The following is an 8,615-nucleotide window of genomic DNA, read 5'->3' as shown; positions in this document are numbered from 1 at the left end:
ACCACCTTCTGCCATATCAGCCACTCCTCCCAATTTTGTGTCATCAGCAAACTTGCTGAGGGTACACTCTGCCCCATCATCCAGCTCATTAATGAAGATATTAAACAGGACTGAACCCAGTATTGACCCCTGGGGTACACTGCTAGTTACTGGCCTCCAACTAGACTTTGTGCTGCTGATTACCACCCTCTGGGCCTGTCCATTCAGCCAGTTTTCAATCCACCTCACTGTCTGCTTATACAGCCCATACTTCATCAGCTTCTCTATGAGGATCTTATGGGAGACAGTATCGAAAGCCTTCCTGAAGTCTAGGTATTTAATGTCCACTGCTGTCCCCTCATCCACCAGGCTAGTCATTCCATAATAGAAGGTTATCAAATTGGTCAAGCATGACTTCCCCTTGGTGAATCCATGCTGACCACTCCTGATTACTTCCTTGTCCTCCATGTGCCTGGATTAGCTGCTCCATCACCTTCCCAGGGATCGAGGTGAGGCTGACCAGTGTGTAGTCCCCTGGGTCCTCCTTCTTGTCCTTCTTGAAGATAGGAGTGACATTTGCCTTCCTCCAGTCTTTGGGCATTTCTCCCAATTGCCATGATCAGTCAAAGATTATTAAATGTGGCCTTGCAATGGCATCTGCCAGCTCTCTCAGCACTCGTGGGTGCATCCCATCAGGGCCCACGGACTTATGTATGTCCAGTTTGGTATGTCTTCCTTGCTCCAGACTCCCCCTGGTCTCTAAGACCTGGGATTCCTGAAGGCTGGTCTTACTAGTAAAGACTGAGGCAAAGGAGACATTCGGTACCTCAGCCTTTTCCATGTCCTGTGTCACCAGGTCCCCCATCTCATTCAGCAGCAGGCCCACATTCTCCCTAGTCTTCCTTTTGTCACCTATGTACTTAGGAAATCCCTTCTATTTGTCTTTGACATCCCAGGCAACATTCAATTCCATTTGGTCTTTAGCTTTCCTAACTTCATTTCTGGATGCTTGGACAATGTCTCTGTATTCTTCCCAGGTCACCTGTCTCTGCTCCCACTCTCTGTATGCTTCCTTTTTGTGTTTGAGTTTGGCCAGGAGCTGCTTGTTCATCCACACATGGATGAACAAAGGAAGGTCACAAATGGAAGGTCAGTTTGCTAATGTAAAAACTGGCTTCAGCATACTTACTTTATCTTGCAAGAATTTATTTAGCAATCAATCATCAGCTGTGCTGACTCTCATTTTCTGCTTCTGATCTAGAAAAATCAAATTTGAAGGCTTCTGTTACTTTAGATGATTTTCTAAAGCAAATTTTTGTCCGTCTCACATTTTCAGTGACAGAGACATTTCTTCAAAAGGTTAAAATGCTTCCTTCTTATTGCACTAGGCTTTGCAATGGGTAGTTGCTGTTGTTGCATAGAAAGAGGTAGCCATATTTCACTGGTGATATATGCAAAGAACCTATGTAATACATTGATATGAAAGATACTATGTACATGTAAACTATTTTATGATGTGTTCATATTTATATGACTGTTGAATGCTATTTTATAATACTGTCATAATATCAATAACATGTAACAAATTTTCAGCATTGTCACAAATGTCAAGAATACAGATTGGCAAAAAGGTCATTTATGCCAGCATATTATTTTAGCAACTTCCAGCCTCCTTGCCATTGGTAATTTCTCAGTGACTTGTCAAATCATACTGAGCTTATATTAAATATAGTTTCAAGGGCTCCAAAAAATTAAAAAAGTCAAAGCAGAAACTGAAATAATAGTTGAAATTTCTGGTGTTCAAAGCATTAGCAAATATTAATACAGGACCAAAAGGAAATTCCTATATTTTATCTTTAGTGGGAAGGCACCAGCAGAGAAGAAATTTCTGCACTCTGTAAAAGAGCCCAAGGGAGCAACTGAACAAAGTTTGAAGTAAAATGACTGACTCCTTTATGCCTTTATACACTCTTTTGTTGAAGAAAAGGCTTCTCAGTCACAGCAGCACTAAGGTCATTTACATGAAGAGGCCTTTGGAACACAAAAACTTCAGTGCTCATGTAGGCTGCAAGTCTCTTCAATCATTCTTGACAGGTACTTGTGTACTGTGCTTTTTCTCCAAGCAAAAAGTGTCACAACTTTTTAGGGTAACATTAAGGTCAGGATCAGAATGTAGGAGATTGGGGGGGGGCAGGGTGAGGGGTGGTGGAGAGAAGGAGGACTGGTTTGTTTTTTACTCTGAAGAAAAACTTCTGGTTTTCCAAATAGTAAATTTTTTTTAAATTCTCAGAAATAATAACGAACTCTGCTCCCATCATGACCTCTCCTCTTTCACAGAACCTGTACACATCTTTCTTATAGGAAAAACATAGGTACCACATATAGGATTACCTTTTCTTTCACATAGGTGAACAAGCAAACTTGTTGTTCTCCTTCTTACATGTGCCTGAATCTCACTTTTCATTTTCCTCTTTGCTACTTCCCTTCTGCTGCACCCCTGTGATGTCTCCCTGTTAGCCATTGAAGCTTGACTCTCTTGCTGTGATCTGAGTCCTAATCCATTCTTTTCTCATTCATCTTGGGGGTCACCATCTTTTTCTTTTATGCCCTTTGTAACAGATAGCTCCTATTAATGTGACTTTCCTCTGGGTCAGAGAACAAGCAGCCTCCTCAAAAACTTCTGCTAATGACCTCAAACCTGAACAAAGTAGCTGCTCCTGAGGAGGAGATGCCAGTTATGCTATATTCCTATATGTGTGGCCAGTGTAGAAGGCGAACACCTGTCAATGAGAAGCTGGTTTGAGGCCATAAACAGCAAGTTGAATTTGGACTCTAGACTTTGACAAGTGAGTGCCACTTGGTCCTGAAAGTGCCCCATCTTTCTTTTTTATTGGGTTTAAACAAGCTATGTTTGATCACATAAAGAAGCTATGTATGATCATCCAAATATAGTCTAAATATTGCAAAAAATAGTTTTGTTATTAATTAAAAACTGAGCTATTGATTAAATGGATGTTCTGAAATAAAATCCAAATATTATCACCACTACAGTCAAATCCAGGTTATGGCCCCTATCCATGATCATCTGGAGACAAAGGAGTTTACAAGCATAATCCCATTTCACTGTGTGTATAAAATGTTATTTAGAAAGTAATTGTGGTCATTTTGAAACCATCTCGAAGAATCAAATTCTGCTAACATCACTTACTAAGTGATGTTTGGACCTAGTCCATTTGGAGTCTCAGAGCTTTGGACTACTAAATATATCAAAAATAATTATTTTCTTTAATAGGGAATGAATTTTTTTGGAGGCATATTGAAATTATTTTTAAAAGGTCAGCATGCTTCCTCATTATGGAATTTATCAGAGATTATTTTCTAGCCTTTAAACTAGATGCTAAGAGTTAGCTTAAAACCAAACAAGCTAACAGACAAAAAAAAGGTGGTTTGGGTTTTTTTGCTTATTAAGACTTCTCTCCCTGAACAGTATAAATGAATATGAAGTAATTTTTCCGAGCCTGCAGAAAACCTAAAATAACAGCCTTAAGAGAAACATGAGTTTGTCCCAAATATCTCAAGATAACATAATTCCTAAAGAATAATTATGGCAATCTACAATTCAACTACAGTTTTCTGCAGGAAAAAATATTTCTGCAGTAGTGAGGTTAGATGTGAGGTACTGCTAGATGTAGTAACAGATAGTGGAACAAAGAGAGAAGAAAGGCAAGGGATAGTGAGAAAGAGAATGAACTCAATCCTGCTATGCCTAGACAGTGTGAAAACTTTTATTATTAGTGGTCCTGAGCCATGAGTCTGAAGTTTTTGAGTATGCTTCTCCTCTGTATCCCATCATCACCTGCACTATTACCTCAAGCTGACTCAGTTTACATGTTACATTTGATCCCAAGAATTGAATTTGTTGTGTTACCCTGCTGTGCATCAGAGTTAAACTTAATGATTCCCTACCTCTCTCCAAACAGCTTCTTAGGAAGAAAAATGCTTTTAGTTCTTCTCTACCAGCACAGCATCTGTGAAATCCTTTTCACCAGAATAGCTCCTTCTGTTTGACAGCTCAATGAAATCAGAGTTATCTCTTCTAGGTATATATCTGAGTATTTATGAACATGACAATTAGATTTGGATTCAGCAAGTCAAGCTCTGGGAAGTCATTTTCATGTCAGTAGAAGACAGACTATGACATTTCCTATTATCAAGTTTTGGACAGCGTCAGCCAAAGAAGTTCTGGAAGTGCTATTAAAAAGCTGACAAAACTGCAACTTGAAACTATGTTCCTTATATCCAATTTAATGAACCAGGAGGTCAGCTCTCAGTGGAAAATGTTATTGCCCCTCTTAAGGAAAGAGAAGGGTTTAGACACTGGTACTACAGAGAACATGCCATATTTATTTACAGTATTAGTGGTACATGAACAACAACCCATTCTGTACCCCTTTCTGATCAGATCTGGATAACAGGGCCTGTTCTTCTGCCTAGTGCCTTGTAAGCACCGGAGACCAACAGATGCAGGATCAGTTGCGAAAAATGCTCAAAGAATGGGGTAAAACTGGCCTTCATCTCTTGATGGCTTCCTTGTTAGACAAATTGTTCTATTCATGTTTTCTATTTGATTTTCATCAACTTACAGATCATCCAATAACAGATGGAACCACTAGTTCATTTGTTTTAGGTTTCCCCCCCCCCAGCTATGATATGCTAAATGATTTCAGCCTTACACCAATTATCCATAGCAAAGGGTTATTATTGCGTGGGGTTGTACCTAGACATTTAATGAGCTAGTGTACAAAATCGCTGACATCTATTCATTTTTATTTCTTGTGGGAAGAAAGAAATGCTGTTTCATATTCTTTACTCACTTCCTAATTATTTCCATATTCCATCAAAGAGAGTAAATCAATCTATAAAGCTCTTTACAGTTTGGGCCCTATGTATTTTTGCAAGGAAGGATGGTCTGTGGTTGAAGCAGTGGAAACTGAGGAAATTGAGGTTTGATTGATTCTTTGCCTGTTATAAGGCCTTAGTGACCTTGGGTTATGGATAGCTCAGTCTTGCTGGGCCTCAATTCACCACTGATAAAAGAAGAGTAAAACTCCTCTGCCTGACAGGAGTACTTTTATATCTATACAAAGATTTTAGAGGCACCTTGGTTTTACTTTGATTAATGCTTTATAAATGCCTATGCAAATAATTTCAAAGGCAGAGTGTTTCCCCATTATGCTCTCTCCTGACACCTGAGAAACAGAAAAATACACAAACTAACATACTTCATGTCTTGGTATTCATGGTTTATGGATGATAGCAAGTTCCCTCCCTTTTTTTTTAATAGTACTCGATCCAGAAAATAATTTTCCTTCTACTCTTATAGAGTCAAAGTCAGTTAACCCTGACAGCACACTATAAGCCCTATATATTTGCCAGAATGGATGGAAGTGAAGGATATGTTATTTGGGTAGAGAAGATAGCTTTTCTGGATGATAGGAAACTACTTTAACCAACCTTACTTTTGTTTGCTAACTGTGGCTTATATTGGCAACAAAGTAGTAAAAACATTTTATAAGATAATAAAAGTCCCCTGAGCAGTGGAATCAAGGAATCCTGGTCTCCTATGGTGTATGTCCAAAGTGTGGGCTCTTGTCAAGATATCTGAATGTCTAATAAAGAGCAAGCTCATACTTCAAGTATGTCCTCAGTGAAGGTACTAAAGGGGTTTCTCTCTTTTCTGCTTAACATCTATTTTCACTAAATTTGAAGGAAGTTCATATCTTCAATATGAAATTCACTTGAAACTGGCTAATGGGCTCAGAGGTATTATGAGCCAAATAAACAGAAAGACAGGTGGACAGGTAGCATGGCAACATACATTTTGTTTTCTCAGAAGGATAAAAAGTGAACTGAATAATGCTACTGAGCAACAGTATTGTACTGGGTGTATGTGGCAAGGTTGGGGGGGGAGGGGCTGCAAGGGTGGCCTCTGTGAGAAGAAGTCAGGAGTTGCCCTGTGCTGGACACAGCTGAGTCCACAATAGACCCACTGCAGGCCAGAGAGGAGCCAATCAGAAAAGTTGGTGGTGCCTCTGTGAAAACATATTTAAGAAAGGGCAAAAAACACCACACAGGCAGAGGAAGAGGAGTGGGGGGAGAGTGAGAAACAGCAGCGTGAACACCAAGGTCGGAGAAGAAGGAGGGGGATGAGGTACTCCATGGCACTGGAGCAGGTATTCCCCTGCAGCCTGTGGAAGAGACCATGGTAGAGCATTTGGATATTTCCTGAAGGAATTGTGGCCCATGGAGAACCCACGCTGGAGCAGATTTTTCCTGGCTGGACTGCAGCCCATGGAAAGGACCCACACTGGAGAAGGGGAAAAGTGTGAGGAGGAAGGAGCAGCAGAGAGGAACTGTTATGTACTGACCATAATCCCCCACCTCCCATTCTCCCCGCACCATGGGGTGGATAGAGGAGTTGGGAATGAAGTTGAGCCTGGGAAATGGAGGATGGGGGGAAGGTTGTGTTTTAAATTTTTTGTCTTTGTTTTTCACTATCCAAATCTATTTTAGTTGGCAATAAATTAAATTAATTTTCCCCAATCAAGTCTGGTTTGCCTGTGATGGTATCTTATAAGCAATCTTCCAGTCTTTGTCTTGACCCACAAGTTTTTTCATTCTATTTTCTCCCCCTGTGCTGTTGAGGAAGAGGAGGGAGAGAGCAGCTTAGTGGGAGTTTGGCTGCTCACCACACAGTAGCAAAAGCAGGTGATAACTTTAACAGCATGTAGAGTCTCACAGACAGAAAAGACTAGTTTAATGACTGAGTCCTGAAAATCCCAATAAACAACCCTTGATTTGTTTTGTTATCTGACGAGTTGTTCAGATCCCCTCAAGACACTCAAGCATTTTGACAGCTACAAAAAAACAAGATGAAGATGAATGCATGACTAGACAGATTGAGACTGGACAATGACTGCTGAGTTCTCAGTGTCATGGAGTGCTCTCAGCTCATATTTCAATGGATGATGCAAAACAGGTATTACAAATAAGCATATACCTAAAGGCATACTATTTTGCCACTGGCTTTCTTGCACTTCTCTGAAATAAGTCATGTTACCAAGTGTTTGAATTTCTTTAAGGGGCTTTGAAAGGAAACTGGATTCCTGTTTCTTACACTGAATCTATATTAAAGTCCTAAAGTCCTACACACTGTTTTTTTTTTTCTCCCTGATTGTTTGCAGGGCCCAGGAAGTACCTTTTTTTTCCTGCACTGTTGCAAAACTTGACTTCTTGGGCTTGGGGGCTTTGAAAGGGAGATATGTGAAATGGCATTGGTGGGAGGGAAGCTTCTTTTATTCCTGTGAAGCATAGTGTCACCGAAATTCAGGAATAAAAGAAAACTCCTTAACACCAATTTAGCATTAAGAAGCAGGCATTTCCTTTTATTGCAGCGCTGGGTGTCAGGAGGATAGTTCCTCTAATCAGGCACACCTAAGGCTGGTTCTCTTGTCATATTTATACACAAATGTTACAAAGATTACAAAGTGGTACACTCCCCATTACAATAATTGGTTCATATTTCTTTGCCTAGTATGCAAACTAGAACGCATGCTCAGTTCCTTTCTCCGCCTCTATCTTTTGAGTAGGTGGTACAATTTGGGTAGGGGGCTTATGGGTTGGTGGTCGTGGGGACCCTGGCCCAAGTTACCTTTCCCCTAGTTTCTCAATACTTCAGTGTTGGTAATTGTTTGCTATATGCCTCAGGAAGATAAGGATGCTCCTGGAGGCGATTAGTGTCCTCCCTTTCTGAAAAGTATGTACATAAGGACCTTGAAGTGTCTTGTAGCTCCTCCTTTTTATCATGATGTGTAGCAGGTGCTCATTCTAAGAATCGTTAGCCTTCTACCTAAAGTAATAATGAATAGTTTCTTATCACATATAAGTAGGCCTTCTTTACAGGCCTATCTTTTTTGCTACAATAGGACTGGAAGAGGGATGCAAGGTAGGATGCAAAAGTACATTAAAATATTCCTCAGATATCCAATTTGTAGTTTTTCCCATGCACTTTGGGTTGAACCAGTTACCAACCATTTGTTCAGGAAGAAACTTTCCCCACAACAGACTTGTGGAGACTACTGAGGTTTTTTAATTTTTTTACCTCCTCTGTTAACAGAGGAAGTAGTCCACTCTGCCCAACCCTACTATACTGGCAACAGACTGGAGCCCTCCTCCTCTCTTTCAGTGATGATATAAGTGTGACTTTTGATCCTTTACATAAGGTTTAGGTATGCCAAAGGGTGCCAGGGAATGGCCCATGCACCATGGACCTGTTTTACTTCATATCCACTGCACAGCGACCTGAGCAATCTCTTGCAGCTCTCTGTGAGGGAATGTGTGTGCAGCAGCAGGTTCATTCAAAAAAAAAAACTTGCGCTGACCTTGTTTCCTCAAGGAGATACAGAGCTGCCTGTGGTATAGCTGCTTTTTTTCCTGGCAGGGAAGAATGAGACTCAACAAGATTCCTCCAGATGGAAAGTCGGGAAGTTGATTAAAAACACACATATGAATGCATACAAAAGTTACTCATTAAGTAATTTTACATTGCCCTAAACTTGTGCTTTCTTGTATTGGGT

Source organism: Balearica regulorum, chromosome W, assembly GCF_011004875.1.
Source record: "Balearica regulorum gibbericeps isolate bBalReg1 chromosome W, bBalReg1.pri, whole genome shotgun sequence".
Taxonomy (NCBI): Eukaryota; Metazoa; Chordata; class Aves; order Gruiformes; family Gruidae; genus Balearica; species Balearica regulorum.
This window is presented reverse-complemented; position numbering follows the sequence as displayed.